Source organism: Etheostoma spectabile, chromosome 1, assembly GCF_008692095.1.
Source record: "Etheostoma spectabile isolate EspeVRDwgs_2016 chromosome 1, UIUC_Espe_1.0, whole genome shotgun sequence".
Lineage (NCBI taxonomy): Eukaryota > Metazoa > Chordata > Actinopteri > Perciformes > Percidae > Etheostoma > Etheostoma spectabile.
In genome coordinates, this window is record NC_045733.1 from 3,086,639 (window position 1) to 3,104,811 (window position 18,173).

At 38.4% G+C, this 18,173-nt stretch overlaps 2 long non-coding RNA genes across 2 annotated transcripts in view; one reads left to right on the top strand and one right to left on the bottom strand.

The window, feature by feature from the left end:
• Positions 1 to 17,295, top strand: LOC116688964 (uncharacterized). The gene is made up of 3 exons (XR_004331899.1): positions 1 to 156; positions 3,387 to 3,391; positions 17,285 to 17,295. It is a non-coding gene; the product is annotated as an uncharacterized LOC116688964 (long non-coding RNA).
• LOC116688849 (uncharacterized) overlaps positions 16,930 to 18,173 on the bottom strand; it is a 19,991-nt gene continuing 18,747 nt past the window's right edge. Inside the window, exon 3 of the long non-coding RNA XR_004331874.1 lies at positions 16,930 to 17,014. This is a non-coding gene — a long non-coding RNA (uncharacterized LOC116688849). The remainder of the gene's footprint in view (positions 17,015 to 18,173) is intronic.

Below are 18,173 nucleotides of genomic sequence, written 5' to 3' on the forward strand. Positions count from 1 at the left end.
CCAAAACTTGCGCATACTAAATTGGGAAGTGATGAGAAGATTTGAAACCAAATCCTCTACACGATTCCAAACGATTCCAATAAAGAAACAGTTATAGTGGAATCGTAATTTTTGAACTGATTCCAAGTAGGAATCAGTTCTCGATACCCAATCCTAGTCTCAACACTCTGGGACAGGGTGAGGAGGAAGAGGGTGACAGAGACAGATGGATAAGGAGAATAACAAGGAATAAGAGAACAGACAGCGGCCGTGGCTCAGTGGTAGAGTGGTCGCATGCTAATCGGAAGGTTGGTAGTTCAACCCTGCAGTCCCATGTTGAAGTGTCCTTGGGCAAGACACTGAAAACCCCGAGTTGCTCCCGATGCTGCGCCATCAGAGTGTAAATGTGCGTGTTTTTATCTGATGAGCAGGTGGCACCTTGTACGGCAGCCATAGCCACAGTTCCTGTACTATGTAAAAGAACTTTGAGTGGTCGTTGAAAATCCCATTTACATATAAGAACAGTCCATAGCCATGCAGTGGGAGGGAAAAAAGAGCAGACAATGGAGACACAATTACTGAGACACAAGGAGGTGCTTTTTAAAAAGAAAATTCTTCTGTTGGTTATTTTCTGCCATCATGTTACAGACAGAACATAAAATATTGTATGTGACTTGAAAGACTGCTGCAGCTCAGATATAAAGACTTGTGTGTGTGTGTGTGTGTGTGTGTGTGTGTGTGTGTGTGTGTGTGTGTGCGCGTGTTAGTTTTAGTTCAGATAAGTAAGATGCTATTTTCTTTTTTATTGTTGAAATTATTTTTATTACAACAAAGAACATTTGTGGCTGAATGAAATAAATAAAAATAAATTCATTATATCCATTATAACCAATGTAATGTATAGGTTGAATTTAACTTACATCCTCTATTTTTGGTAGATTTAAAAAATAAATTAATTATAAAGCAGTATTATTTTTAATATTTTCTATTTTTTGATCCAAAGGAAAACAACTTTAAAACAGAGGGAGGTGACAAGAGGGAAATGTCTATTTTTGGCCAAGCCAATAATTTAGGATGTTCATCACACTGATGCAAAATACTTTAAGAAGGAATTTCTTTACGTCCAGGAGAAAGAATTATAGCGACCAATAACCCTTTAGATGTAGCCTACATTTTAAGGCTTTAGACTTCAACAAATTATCCTTTAAATCCAATAGTGCCAACATTGCCTGCAATGGTCTAATGCAACCAGATATATCTTAAAAGACACAAATACCTGGATACATAAATGGTACAGCAAAATGGTTGACAATTTTTCATCTTCTCAAGGTATATGTTGTGGTTTGCATCTGTGAAACTTTGTGATGATGCCTGAAGATGGAGGCAGAAATTCAGCACGATGGGAAGAGGACAGTAATCCTCATTGATGCTTTAAAGATTGGACTTATAACTTTTACCCTTTTCTTCTCCTCTTTCCACCATGTATGTTACCTGTTTTGTCTTTTTTTTGCAAAAATACTAACTGAAACAGAAATGATGTACCCTGACAGAAAGTAATTTGGTTAAAACCAAAGTCAGAGCTACGGATACATTTCTGAAGGGAGACATACAGGCTTTGTAACTCTCCACGGATTCAGAATGTGGCGTGTTGTTAAAAAACCATGTGCAATTGTAATGCTCTCAGCACTGTAAATGCTTTCCATTTAAACTTTCAGCCCACTGTGCCTGTTTCTCTGTGTGTGTGTGTGTGTGTGTGTGTGTGTGTGTGTGTGTGTGTGTTAGACTGAAACCATCTCTGTGAATCTCAGAAGAATATCCAAGTATGGAAGTGTAACAATCGAGTTGTTAAAATGCACACAACTCATCTGGAGGTGTGTGTGTGTGTGTGTGTGTGTGTGTGTGTGTGTGTGTGTGTGTGTGTTCATGTGTTATAAGTAGGGATTATTACACAGTTCTGCACCCTGCTGTTTGAATGCCAGTAAACACTGCTGTGAGTGTGAACACATGCTATGCCTTTACAATTTTGAGGTACATGTGTTTGTCTGTGTTGTTGTTTGTAAATTCATAACTTACTTTGTCCCGCTTCTTTGATAAATCTAGAAAAATAGTAGAAAAATCCCAGCTCAACTCCTATTACCAACAATTAATGTATAAGTATCTAATTTTCAGTACTGTTATCTTATTTTTTAATTAACAGAGCGGCAATATTAAAATAAAACCCTGCATGTCAGCTATGCATTTAAAAGTATGCTCCTCAAGATCTAGGTAGAGCTGTATTTGAATTTGAAATGATTGCATTTAAATACCCCTCATTTAGTTTTTGTAACCCTTTTTGAAATTAAACCAACCAGGGAGTGATTGTTAGCCTTAACCTTAAGTATCACACATTTCTAACTAAAATAATACATTCTCACAAATGTTTGACAATCAAAGTCATATTTGCTTCTATTCTTGACATCATAGATATAGTATAACAACTTTGAACTTGCTGACATAAAATATGTGAAAGATTACTCAAAATACAGGTCTGCTTATTTCCTGTCATATCCTATCACAAGTGCATGCTTCTCAGTGCATCCCTCCATTAACACCATGCAATTGTCAAGCTGTTTGTTCCACATGTCAGAATCTCACTAAAAGCTAATTATTTTCTCCATGCTCCATTGCCAGCAGCCTTCACATCAGGAGAAGCACACATTCATCAGTGAGTCTTAAATTCAAGCCCCATTTTGAACATTTTGGCTGATTATCACACCACCATGGGGCCAATCAGCAGTGTATTTACAGTGTCCCTCAATGCTGACCTTTTACCACTGGCAGGGGGTTGTCATAAAGAGATCTGAAAGTGACTTTGGATTTCTATAGTCACCCATGTCTTTTACTTTCATGCCAGCAATGTTGTTGTAATATGCACCGTTAGAGTGTTGGAGTTAGTTAGTTAACTTATTTTGTGACCAACTAAACATGTAACATTGCTGGTGAAAGAGTGATCATGGGCTCATTTAGATTTTAATGAAGACTTGACAGTTATTTACTTAACATTTGAGTAAAACCTCAAGACATATTTTAGCTCACTAAACAGCACACCACCAAAAGATTCGAAGTAATGGCTCATGATTGAAAAAGGCAGAAATCCACAGTGAAGTTTAACACTATACTGTACCAGATAAGCAGGGCCTTTCTGGATGTTTCCAATCACAGGTATCTGGTAAAAATGTCTTCCTGTGTCATTAGTACTACAAAATTACCTTCTTAATTGGTTCAAACTGACAGCATAAAAAAACGCCTTTTGATAGATAAAAGCAAATACAACACAGTTTGAATAGCAAGCATATCAACAGAAAAGCAAAATTAAATAGAATGCACATTTCCACATGCAGATTTACTTTTTATCCCAATAGTATGAGTTTATGTAAGGGAATTACAGTCTCAAAGGGCTAGTAGTGTGGCTAGCTTTTTAGTCGGGTTCTTTTACCTTTGACGTCGCAATAGGATGCTTAATTTGTCACATTTACCAAGGAAATTCATGCAATGCAAATAAAAAAATGCAAAAAAAAATAATCACAATGACGTCCATGAAAAAAAACTTGTGATTTCTTTTGCATGTGTGAGTGTGTGTTGTCAAGTGCTCAGTTTCCGTATCCCTCTAAGGATAGAAGCCTTATGCTGTACACATTGTAAAGCCCCGTGGGACAAATGTTTAGACTATACAACTAATGTTGACTTAACTGAACTGGTGACACATTTAAGAAGAACTACGTCTACACTATAAGAAAGTCCTGCAGAAAACTGTTGATAGTGAATGCTGTGGATTTTCCAGAGTAACCAGGACATTTTTTTTGGACAGGCGCTGAGTTTGTCACTTTTCAATATTTTCAGCACCACACACCAATTTCCATTCACCTCTGTTGAATTGGGGTCACAAGAACAGATATGTCAAATCCTCAGTCAATAAAACCAAAACTATATCCACAGTGGGATATCACTATGGGGAAATATGTTTTTTGAGTGTTTAGATGGACTGATCCTTTAACTTCTGTTTTTTCCTTTGCCAGAGCAAAATTCATGTAAATGTGTTATTTGACTCAAATACCAGTACATCTATTCAAGAGGACATATAAGAGACAGACAGAAAGAGAGGGGGAATGGGGAAGAGCAGGGAAAGCAGATAAAAACAGAGACTTATGATGCACAAACTGACAGCCTCTTGACATGAAAGCAGAAGAGAGAGAATAAAAGAGAATATTAAAAGAACTGTAAGCATGCACTTACACACACACACACACACACACACACACACACACACACACACACACACACACACACACACACACACACACACACACACACACACACCACACACACACACACACACACACTTGCAGTCAGTGTGTGGATATGTAGTGCCTGCTCTGTGTGCTTGTGTTTATTAGATGTGATTCTCAAGCTGGAATAACAAGAGAAAAGCGTGACAAAAAATGCTCAACAGCCTCCAGGATCAAAGGGCAAAATCTGGCACAGTGTCATGTGTGTTTTAAGACAGATAGAGAAAGGGGGGAGAGGAAGGAAGAGAGAAAAGATGTACGGATTTCAGGATAGAGGGAGACAGGGAGGGAAAAACATAAGGGAAAGAGAAAATTGGAGAGGGGAAAAGGTAAGTGGTGGTGAAAGAGAGACCTTTTTTTCTTTTGTGCTCCTGATTTCTTTCTACACTTATTTAGTGTGAAGCCTTGATAACATCTACTCACACACACACACACACACACACACACACACACACACACACACACATATCCAGGGCGGCTGTAGATCAGTGGAAGAGCGGTTGCCTGCCAATCCGAAGGTTGGTGGTTCAATCCCTTGCCCTGCAGTCCCACGTCAAAGTGTCCGTGGACGACTGACACTGAAAACACACTGAATGTTGGCTCCTTGTGCGGCAACCTCGTTCCCACTGTGTGAATGGTTCCTGTACAATGTAAAAGCGCTTTGAAGAGACTAGAATATATAAGTACAGTCCATTTTTACACACACATGACAGCAGGCCCAGCTCACTAACAAACAGCCCAAGGCAAAACACACAAAAGCAAAACCTTTTATTCACATACATATGAAGGCTTGCTTTCATGAGTGGAGACTGTGCCATAAGTACAGTATGTATGTTGCTTTTCAAATGATTAATTTGACTATAGATTGAAAATGGATAGAAGACTCTGTGGAGCAGAGTGGAGAAAGAGGGAGAAGACAAGTCAAAACTATTCTTAGCCTGCTGCTGTTAGCTGTCTTGGCATCCTCAGGCGCACACGGATAACTAAGCGTTAACACACTGAGGGGAGAGCATACTGTGCATCGGTCATCCATAAAGACTGCAAAAGAAGGAGAGGTGTGAGTAAGATGTTTCGGCTTCTAAAGTGGAAGACTAGAAAGGTAAAAACCAGAAAAAATGGGAACAAAGGGTAGAGGAAAAGAGGAGAGAAAAGGATAACCGATGTTCTTGTCCTTGTATTAGCTCTAATTCCCCCTAATGTACCAAGTATTAAAGGGGAGTTCACCCATTTTCTCTGACCTTGTCTATAGCACTCTGAGAAGCTATAGAGATACAGAGCTGGCAGAGATAGTCTGGCTTGGTGCCAGCAATTCATCTCCATGTCATTCTAAGAAAAAAAAGAAAACTCCTTTTATTGCTGCATATTTTACCTTTTCTGTCATCCTTACACCATTCTTCTGTTACTCTCTTGCCTCCCCTCCAACACATATGTACATCATGTTAATGGTGAATAATTGTCACACATGAGATAAATATTTAATGTAGCCTTAGAGATAATTAGTTTGGCTGTTGCAGAAGTAGAATACAACAAAGAATAACAGCAGAATAATAAAAATAGAGTCAAATCCAACTGGGGTTCACCAAACATTATGCAGCTGCCAGTTTCAACACATGCTGAGTGGAATCTGTGAATGCACAGAAAAGGAAGTACTGTTACTTACGTATGTAGGGTATTGTAAACTTTGACTGATTTTGTATGCATTTACATGATTGAGCAGTGCATGTGAATAAACAAAATTTGTGTGGGCGTGACAAAATCTGAAACAATCTTACCAACTTAAAGCATGAAACTAATCTTAAGTGCAATTGTTTTTACTGACTGCAGTTGTCTGACCCCACAACCACATGTCTACACCCCTCTCTCTCTCTCTCTCTACTATGACTTTCTGCATTGCAATTATTGAAACAAAAATGATCATTAGGGTTTTCAGACCTAAATAATATCCTTTTCAAGCATCATTTAACTGTATGGCGGATGTGTAGGCATTAGCAGTATTTCTAATATTTATTTTTCTTATTTATATCTGCTATCGGTGTAATTTACAGTATATTCTACCTCACTCCATCTCTAAATGGATTTGAAATCTACCAACTGTGTTGTTAAGTGGTATTTGCTTGTTGCAACCAATTTTGTGCGTTGCAATCCAACCCTGCCTTGTGTGTGTGGGTTCGTTCATCACAGTCAATCCTGCCAGCTGCTATCTGCCATCTCGACTCAGTTTGATGGGACACACAATACACATACACATGAGTACACGTGCACACACAGCCGTATGCACACAGTAATCACCTAATCACTTGCATTGCAATGTCCAAGTACTTAGTTTTGTCCCATTGAGTGAAAAAAAACAACACATAACACTTAACTTTCATTTTATCTTGGGGAACTGGAGACGAGAAAAATAGTAAATATGGGTGATTAGATCAGGCAGCAGTGCGACAGAGAAATACGAAGATTAAAGTAGTAGAACTTTAAGAAGAAGAGAAAAGCTTTTTGCAATATGGTCAAGGCCTCTTACATTCCAAAGGTACTACAAAAAAAATTGTTTTGTGCGTTAAAAAAAAGAAAAAAAAAGAAGAAGCAAATATTTAAAGCAAAGGGAAATTGTAGAAGGGCCCTTCTGGCACTACTAGGGCAAAGCCACCTGCTCATTGTCCCCAGAAATCTTTCTTTACGTTTCTCACTTTGAGAGCTAACAGTTTGTACCGTTTTACCCCTGTCCAGCGCAGAGATCCAAACATGTTAAAGATCCATCCATCAACTTCCTATAATTGCTTTTTGCTGTTGGGGGTCATGATAGGGGATGATATCCATCCCCGAATGCACAGGGTTTAAGACACAATACACATTGACACTCAGCTATAAGGAATTTACAGCAAGTGCTAAAAAAATACAAGAGAAGTAGCTGCAGTATTTGCAATAAAAAGTGACTTATTTGTAATCTAAAACATTTTGAAAGCATGGAAAATGCGTTTTCTGTATGTCAGATCTTTTTTCAGATTTACATATCCAAACTTTTTGTAATCTTTCTTGCATTTCTTCAAAACAAAACAATCATGCATGACAAAAGTCTGTGCACACAATTACACTGACGCAAAGTATGTGGTCTATTTATTTATAGTACACAGAGCATACTGTAAAGGTTGTGTTTGCTTATGTTAAATAATATGGTAATTTATTATGTTGTGGACCACCTAGTGTGTGTGACCATGCTTAACATTATGAGAAACAAGTACATTACTCAATACATGTGTGTCCAATTTAAGACCCAGCCGGGTGCATAAAAAAATGTGACTGGTGCTAATCATATCCTTTTATCAAATATAGTATACTGTCGTTATGAATTTTAAACGCGATGACATGTATAAATGTAGTTTGTGAGATAGGGTTTCATCAGAAAACAAGAGGCAACGTATTCGCTTTTCACAAGGGGATGCAATGATGTGCTCTAAAACTGTCACCTGTACAGCGCCAAGGGCCCTGATAGTACTGTATTGGGCTGCTGCATCCATGTAAATCACATCACAGCAGTCAAATCCTAATAGAATGAAAGAATGTTGTCTGAACAGTCGTCAGCTCACTGTTTAAAGTAAGACACTATATCTGTAAAAGTACCTTAAAGTAAACCTCAGCTTCCTGCTGATTTCTAGTTTCTATGGAAGCAAATAAAAGACAAAAGTCTTTGAATTTTAACAGCCACTGAATACTCTGAATACTAAATCGTGTATCTAAATTGATTTGTTCTGAATTCCTCTTTGAAATTTAAATTTGAAAATTCTTGCTTTCCATTTTAAAAACCTGAATTTTGATACATATTTTTAAATGGTCACAAAGTCAGATACAAAAAAAAAATCAACTTGCAGAATTTCAGATAAAATAGATTCACGATTCATCTCAAACTTGTTTTTAGAAACTTGAATGTAGATTTCAGCCGTTAAAAAGTTGAGCTCTAACGTAAGCTAGCTAGCTAAAACGTGTTGTCCCGCAGACTTAGCTACCTACACAGAGACACGAGTCACTCAAACCGTAGCTATTTGTTCAGAACATATTTAGCTACAACATACTTCTGTCGAGCCCTGAGTTTGGTTGTACATAAACAGCAAACTTACCAGAGCACCGTTGTTTCTTCTGGCAGTCATGTTTACAACGGTTTACAGCTTCAATATCCATGCCGACCAAGAAGAGAGGCCGTGTTCTGATAGGCCGTGTTCTGATAGGCCGTGTTCTGATAGGCCAGACGTCGGTTTAATTGTATGCAGGCTCAATTGCTTCTCCTAGCCTGGGTAGCCCGGATGTTACTGTGTGAATATTTAATTTGAATTTTTCAATCTGAATTTCAGCAATCGAATTTGACTGATATTGCACTTTTTCAACAAAAAAAATTAGCAATCGAATTTGATCAACTTGAATCTATTTTAGCTGAAATTCTGCAAGTTGATTTTTTTTGTATCTGAATTTGTGACCATTGAAAAATACGTATTGAAATTCAGGTTTTTAAAATAGAAACCAAGAATTTTCAAATTTAAATTTCAAAGGGGTGACTTCAGAACAAATCAATTCAGATATATGGTTCCTGAAGTAAAATAATTTCAAAGGTGAATTCAGAACAAATAAATTCAATATTTCAATATTAAGTATTCAGTGGCTGTTAAAATTCAAAGACTTGTGTCTCTTATTTGCTTCCATAAGTTTCACCATTTAACAGATTTCAACGTGTTGGTAAGATGTATAGCACAGATATTAAATGTATAAGATTATTTACTTTAATGTTTTGATGGGTAGCATATAATTCATTTTCTTACATTTACAAGATGGATAAAAAACAACTGAGAGAAAGAGAGTGTGTGTTTATGTGTGCATGCATGTAGGTGACTGTGTGTTAATGTACAGTTTGTTTGTTTAAAGAACATTTGTGTTTTGTGTGAGTACCATATTTATCTGTGTTCTCAAAAAACAATGGAATTTCTTTGTTTATATGCGTTTTCCTGGCAGGTGACCTTGTGTGGCGGTGCAAATAATCTCTGTTCTCTCTCCGAAGAAAAAAGTAAAAGTACTGAAATGTAGTTAAAGGGCTGCAAAACCTCAGGGAGGAGGTCGGGGGCACAGGATGACTGTACAAAGTGTCTAACTTTCGCAGAGGTCATAACGGTCGTTTTGGAAGTCAATGACAAATGCCCCATTTTGTTGATTTGTACGTGCATGTATGAATTGCTCAGTACATGTGTTACCGGTCGACGGTTGCTATATAATTTCGTACGATATCATAAAAACTTGTTCATGAGAATGCGTTGCAGTAGGTGAAAACATGAACATGGTCTCTTAAGATTTTCTAACATATAAAGATTGGATTATTTAAACCTATAAAATGATGCTCAAAACATCTAGAATATTTTTATTTGATTTAATGTGTTACAGCCATACAAAACATGAAGTAATAGGGTTAAATATAATACAAATATATATATATATATATATATATATATATATGTATGTATGTATGTATGGTAAATAATGAGAGGCAACAAAAGGACACACTGGATGTTACGATTAAGTATTCCTATTCGAAGTGTTAATTAAGCATGTGAACTTATATCTTACATGAGCATATCTACAGAACAGATTTATATGGCCACAATCCTGTTTTTTTCTGCAGCAAAACTGCGAACTGTAACCTGAGGAGGGAGTGGAGTTAAAGAATGAAAGCAATAGTGGTAAGGAAATACGAATTGGTGGGGGAGGAGGAGGAGGGGGAACAAGAGATAAGAAAGAGAGCAGCAGAGCAAGCAGAGAAGTGGCTTGTCAAACTCAGATGAGACCTGGAGGAGAAAAGGAGATTGAGGAAAACAGGAAGTGGGATAGACTTCAAGGATGAGGGCAGAGTCATTGCTGGGAGAATGAAGCAGATGAATGTAGTAGAGGAGCGAGGAGGATGAAAGGTTTCAGACGAGAGGAGAGAAAGAAGGCAAGCAACAAGATTGATGGACATGCAGAATGAAAGAACGAGATGGATGCGTGCAGCAGGGTCAAAAGAGAAAGAAGATTAGGTGGACGGGAAAAGAAAGGTGAGAGGGCAAAGTCAATATGTGAGGATGGAGGGAGAAGGGCACAGGGAAGGAATAAAGGAGATACATGGCATTGGTGAGGGAATAAAAGGCAGACAACCCAAGCTGCAGAGCAGGAGAGGAGGGCAAAGGAGAGATATACGGGGAGTTGCAATGAAGCATGAAACAAGCAAGACTCAGTTTACCTTCAATTTGTGTTTGCAGGAAAACATTGGATCTACCCGGTTACAACTGGTACCCTATTTACTTTACCAGTTGAGACTTTACATCCAAAGTAAACTTGCAAAATGCTCACAGTACTCAAGTAATTGTACAAACAGGTTTTAGCCAATGGACTACAGATTATGTACATTTTACATTACACTACTCCGTTTTCCTAAACATGTCATACATTTTTAAATAGATTTTGGAGCTTTCATGCGGCCACTGGTTTCATTTAATCTCAGGATGCAATTAAAGTCAACCCTGCAAAGACTTTAAAGTTTCTTAATATGAACATCCATCACAATGAACAGCTCCTTTGTTTATTAATTCAATTATTTATTTATTTTTTGTTAAAGTTAAATTTTTATTTTGATGGTAATGCATTTGCAAGCACGAACTTTGTAAGTAGTCACGTAGTTAGTAGTTTTTAAGTATTATCAGCCAAATGTACCTCATTTTCAAAGTAAAACTACTTGTTCTGTCCCTGCGACTGATATATTGTTATATATGACAATATATTAGGTTGTTAATACTGATGCATCAATGTGTACGCAGTATTTTACCGCTATCGCTGCCTGACATGAAGCTAGTTTAAACTACTTTATATACAGTCAGCGAGTTTAGTCCAGTGACTCCCAACCTAGGGGTCAGGCCCCTACAAAGCCTAAATCTAGGGTAAATCTAAGCATTTCTGGAAATTATATTTGCTTTGTTTTGTAAAGTATTAAATAATTTTACCTTTTGGGGGTTTACATGGAAAAACCATGTGAGTTTAATGGGTTTAATGTTTTCCCCAAAAATTAGATGAATCAGATCCCGGGAAAAGACGATCCATTATTTATTTATCTTTTCAGCCCATGTAATGTATAAAAATCAAATATGCATTCCCAAATCCCAAACTGTCATTTTTTATATATTTGTATTATTATTTGGACAAAATAACGCAGTTTATGTCCATCATCAACACAGTTTGCAATGATCCATTCTGCTGTGTGATCAAGTGAGCTGCGTGCGTGACATCTGCTGCAGCGCTAATTATGAAACGCCAGGTGATTGTCTGCGACTTGTCTTCTGAAAATCAAGGCAACCCGAATAGAACCAGTATTTTACAGAACTCCATTATACAAACTAACAGAATGTGCTAAAGTAAACCACTGAATGATTCCTAAACCATTCTATTCAACAAAATCCATTCTGTTGCTGTTGAGATTTGTATGCGGCTGCAAACGGGAATAATCGCTCGAAGTTAACCAAAAATCAACGTTACCGTATGACAACAATAGACGCACATGCCTTGCCTTTTTTATTTCATTTCATTTTCCTTTTCCCATCATAACCTTTCCCAGGAATCGGAAAAATAGTCTTGATTTCCGGGGAATCCCGTTTCCCGGGATTAAACCCTAGTTAGAACGTTTTGGTGGAACAGTAATCTCTAACAATGTGTTGTATTTTTTAAATTCACCATTCAGTTTTTACGTAAAGTCTTAGTCTGGAAAAATAACCAATACTTACAGCTATCAAGTATATGTAATTTAGTAAAAAAAATGCAATTATTTTTTTCTGAAATGTAGTGGAGTAGTCCAAAGTACAACGCATAAAATGGAAATACCAAGAACCTCAAAATTGTACTTAAGTGCAGTTCTTGAGTAAATGTACTGTATTTAGTTACTTTACATTGCTGTATATATGCAAAACACACACACACACACAAACACCAACTTTTATATCTGAAGTTTAATTGGTGTCTTGTTTGGAGGTCATAGATTGCACACCTTTTTAAAACTGTGCTACATCCCCATTACACAGCTGACTGTTAAGATGGTCTGTCCAGATATAGAAAGGATGGATGGAGGGAGTGTTGCAGATAATAGGTGACTATCTGTAGGTGAGAGACATAGAGGTTGAGAGGGAAGTGAAAGAGGATAGATGGATGGCCTGGAGCAGCGGGATGAGTGTAGATAATGGCTAGACATAATATCTGGCAGAGAGAGAAGGGAACAGGGACAGAGAAGGGAAGAAGAAGGGAGGTAAAATGAGGTAAAGCGAGCATGGAGGGATGGATAGATTGATGAATAGAAAGGATGGAGGAAAAAGTGTAGATAATGGGCTCAGATCTCATTTCTGGTTGGAGGAGAGACAGACAGACAGGGAGGTATGGATGGTTATATGTGCAGGAGTGGAGCAATGAGTATAGATATTGCTCTCCATCTAATGTCTGCATGGAGAAGAGGTTATGGAGATAAGAAAGCGGGATGGAGAGATGAATGGGCAGGAGGAGGGGGACGGCCCTATCTTTATACCTGTGTGCCATGCGGCTTGAACACACACTGATGAAAGTCACTGTGTATTTGTTAAGTGATGTGTGGAAAGTCTGTGTGTTGTGTCCTGTAGTTACCTATTGCATGTGAATACTGTAGTACTGTGACGCTCTGAGCTCTCAATCAGTGTCACAGAGACAGGTTCCTGCACATGTCCTCTCCGTGAAAAATAAACTGATTCCTGTGAGTGTACTGTATGTACTGCAGGTAATGGGCTTGATCTAATGTCAGCTGGAGATGGGAGGACAGGAGAGGAGAAGAGACAGGAGGAGATGGATGTGTTGATAGAGAGGACTGGAGGGATGAGTTTAAAATATGGTTAGATGTGATGTCTGGAGACAGAGAGGAGTAGAGATACAGGAGTGGATGCAGGAATGGAATAGGTGAGCATAAATGATGAGATAGATGTAATGTGTGGAGGAGTGGCGAGAGGACACAGGGGAGGAAATGGGGGGGAGAATGGATGGATGAATGGTGGGACAGGGTACAAGGATAAATTTGGTGGAAAAAGGAGAGTGAGAGGGAAAGGGAGAGATGGATGGATGGACAGTGGAGGGATGAGTGCAGATAATGGCTAAACCTAATGTCTGGAGGGCAGACATCCATCTGACTGACCAAATTATAGTCCAGCTCACTTTCTACAGACTAATTACTAGAACACGGGATTGTCCTTTTCCCTCTGTGGCTTTATCTTTCTCTCTATTTCAATACTCGGAGTGATTTCAGGGCTTATGAGAGGGGAGGGTACTCATGCTGAGAGCTGAACACATCTCTGCTCAGCTTGTACTGTAGATCAGCTCACCTGCCTTCTTTTCCCCTGGTAAGCACAGATCCTCACATACCCTCCCTCTTATAACAGATATAAGAGATTTTCTAAAGAAAATGCAGTTTGTTACCTGCACACCATCGCGCTCATTTGCCTTATAATTCTCTTCCCTGCTCCCTTGTCAACTATCTGTTTTCAGGCATAATCTAAAGAGGAGAAACTGCAATCCACCTGTCAACAGCTCTGCTCGTTATTGCCATTGTTAGCGCTTACACATTTTGTTTAAGTATGTATTTCAGGTGTGTGAATAAGTGGGTAAACAACAAGATACATGCTCTGTACAATATTTATCATGACCCGGTTGCATGCATTATAAGTCAAATTTGATCAAATTTAACTGACTTGTTGACATCTGAGATTGTGGTAAAAAATATGTGTAGGAAACAACAAACCTGCCAACCACCTCTCCTGTTAGCTCTGGTGTGTCATAAAAGTAAGTACGAAAATAAAGGAAATGCCAGTAAAACATGCTTTTATAGGGTGTAATGCTCACCTTTAGTGAGCCTTTGCATAAGTGTCTGGATTTTATGGGGGGTCATGGATACAGTACAACCCTTTTACAAGAAATCATGTCTTTGGCAGCGCTGAATGTCCTGCTGTGTTTAGTTAGATTGAGATTTAGTCCCCGGGACTGCTATTGTTTTTAAGGCTGATCAAACCAATTTACTTTCATTCCCTGTGGATGCAGCTATTATTTTCCTGAAAGACTGAATATATCACTTTGACAACATTTAATGTGCTATAAAAAGATGTCCACTATAGCACAACAATGTCACAACCCACATGAGAGAGTTGCAGTGGTAAACACCTGTCTGCTTGTTGAGCACCATGCAATTGATGACACATGTATTAGAGTTAGGGCACCTGCACTGTTTTGCATCTCAAGTACATTTTAGGCATAATGAGGTGATTATGCACTTCAACCTGAATATCTCCTTCTGTGAAATGCTTAATGATAATGTTTTGGATTGTCATTTGCAGTTAATTGATCCACATCTGTGTGATTGTTTTAGTCTCTTAAATAACACACAAATACATAGTTATACCTGCACGATTATGGGAAAAATATGAATCACCATTTTTTTTGCTTAGATTTGATATCACTATTCTCTGCCACGATTTTTTTTTACCATCACAAAACAAAACAAATTGGCAGAACCAAACATTGATTTTGTTTTGGCACCTACAACAAATTGCTCATCACCACAAGCCTGTTAACATAGAGGCCTCAATGAAGAGGAGGGGGAGCATTGCAGCGCTTGGGAGCACTAAAACCTATTTTATACAGTCTATGTTTAAAACTCACCGAAGAAAATAGTAGCGCTTGTGATGCGGCCGGCTCGTAAAATTAAATGAGACTCAAAGTCATTTAAAAAATAAATTTAAATAAAAGATTATTTTTTTTAATTAATTATTTACAGATCAAATTGTGAACAGGGTGAATCGAGATCACGATTTAACGATTAATCATGCAGGCCTAGTTATGGTGGTTGAACAGAATATGTATTTTTCCAATGTTGCCAATATGGCTCTTCATCTTAAACTGTCTATGTCAGTGACGTCCTACCAAGTATCCTAGAAGTTGACATCTCTTTTTTTGGAGAATTGTTGTCTGTACTCTACTGTTCAAATACCACAGCAACTGCTTTCCAGTGATTATACTCATGACAGTATTGTAAATGACGAATGACACATGGGTTTTGAACTTGTTCTCGCTTTATCCTTGCATCATCAAACTTTGTTGTTTGTTGCCCCACATCAAGCTAGTTCATGTTGGAATCTTCAAAATCAATTCTTCTGTTACTGTGTTTTAAGGTCATACTTAAAACTTTGTATTTAACTGGAACAGGAGGTCACTGTTACTTATTATCATCAAAGATGAAACCACTTCATTAACTCAAAGATCAATTTTAGCTAATCATTACCAATCAATCATGCTTCTTTGGCGGAGTTTTGAAACAGTCTTAGTGTTTGTGTGTAAACAGACATTTTTGAAAGCTGTCTTAAAGTGAGCAGACTTGCCCACGCCCCCTCTGGCTTGCCCTGTCTGCACTTTATGGCAGACCATTCACAGACAGAAGACTTTAGAGGAGAGGGCAAAAGCCTAAGCTCTGCAGATTCCCAACAAAAATGAGCAAAGACAGCAGGAGAGCAGCAGTATTTTTATACCTTCTTTTAGGATTGTTTGGGCAGGAAAGAAGCCCATCTTACTTAATAATAACTGCAACATCATTAGCAATCAACCAGCCACACCAGAGCATCCTATAAACCACACACACACACACACACACACCACACACACACACACACACACACACACACACACACACACACACACACACACACACACACACCACACACACACACACAGAGAGACACACAGACGCACATACATACATGTGAGTTATCATTGCTTTGCCCTCAAGAGCACTATCAGTCAAAATGTAATTCAGTCACAACTTGATATACTAGTGTGTGTGTATAATGTACGTATCAGTGGGTGTGTGGGTGGGTGGGTGGGTGGGTGTGTGATATAATGGCAGGCCAAAGGGGGCAGAGAGAAATAGAGGGAGTTGAAACTCAAAGGTATTCTTTAGCTTTTATTATCATGACATTGCCAAGGGCAGAGAGAGAGAGAGAAGATAGATGGAAAGAAGAGTAAGATAACCAGTGAACAACAGAATAAGAGGGAGAATGAGACAGTAATCTCTTTTTCCTTTTGGCTTTAGAACTGCTGCTCTTTGGCCAACACTTTTGTGTGTGTGTGTTTCTGCAGCTAAATGTGCTTGTGTTGTTTTGTGTGTATTGAAAGTAGCCTCTTACAGAACCAGATTTCTGTGCATTGATTTTTTTATTATTATTTTGAGCTAGCAGCCTAGAACAATCTAGAAATGTGTTGGGTTGCTCCATGGCGAGAAAGAAATATAATTGCTTTGCAACAAAAACTGAGAGAGGGCACCATTGGTCCAGCAGATATAGCCCTTGATATTTTTTGCAGTGGTGGAGTAATGGAAGAACTGATGGTTACTTGCTCTGAACACAGACTGAGTGATGGAGGACCACAGCCAATATTGCATGCAGAGTGATGATGACCACTTCATCCACCAAAATGTTGGCTTGTTGCTGATTTTCTGATTCAGACAGGGCTTCATGAGGCTTTTGCCTCTCCCTCACTGTCATTGCTAATTTAACCAGGCACTGGGGATGGCTTTTGCTGCGTTCCAGTCAACCCATAACACGTGTTTTCACAACCATCTACCGGTGAAACTGCCCTGGAACGGCAGTCAAACCCGTAACTTACTACCCATAAACTCGTAACAGATCATTGTACTCCCAGTTACAGTTTGTAACGTCACACGTACATAAACAATACTGGCAACCCCTGTTGATGCTGTACAGGCGCCGGTGTTAGAAAGATGGAGAGGGATAGACATACAGGGGGGCTCGAACGTTTGGGCACCCCAGGTAAAAATGTGTATTAATGTGCATAAAGAAGCCAAGAAATGATGGAAAAATCTCCAAAAGGCATCAAATGACCGATTAGACATTTGTACAATATGTCACAAAAAGTTAGATTTTATTTCCATCATTTACACTTTCAAAATAACAGAAAACAAAAAAAAATGTCATCTGCAAAAGTTTGGGGCTGAATAAACAAGCCAAAATATGACGGTCAATGGCAGTAATAAATTGTTCACTTCTAGCCATTAACAACACTTTAAGGGAACACGCCGACTTATTGGGACTTTAGCTTATTCACCGTATTTTCTTTTACTGCTGCTAGGGCATTTGCTTGTCATGATCTGACCATAGTCCTGAAACAATAATGCTGTTATGAATTCACAATGATATGTTACATGTGGGATTTCTGTCTGATGTAGGCTATTCTATGTCATGCAGTATATAAACACCTTCTCTGCTGTATGTTTAGTTGCCGCTTTGTGCAGAGTACAGGGCAGAGCCAATGCTGATGGTTCTGCCGGTGCAAATATATTTTAACCTGAATAGATTAAAATCGACTAATATTTCTATATTGTTGTGTGCAAACTTTTTAGACTAAGCTTTTTTTGGTTAATCATTTTGTAGTCAGTACTGCTATTGCCATTGTAATACACTACATGTTGGAAGGTGGAACTTTTGCCATTTTTTCAGTTTGTCCTTTTTGCTACTTCTACGTCTTTTTGAAAATGGCCCACTCACTTTTGCACTGGCCCGCCCAAAAAAGTATTTCTGCCTATGCCACTGCTACAACAATGCCGACAATGCACTTTTGTATCCAGCAGCAACTGTTCCCCTTGGAGTCATAATGTTCATTTTAGGTGGTTATAGCAGTAAATGAAGTGATAAAGAAATAACACAGAAAAAAGTGTTCAAAAGATACTTGTGTGTTGTATGTTGGGTGAAAGGGCCTCATGGGAGGACCACAGAGGACCTGCGGCCACAAAGATCTGAAGGTCTA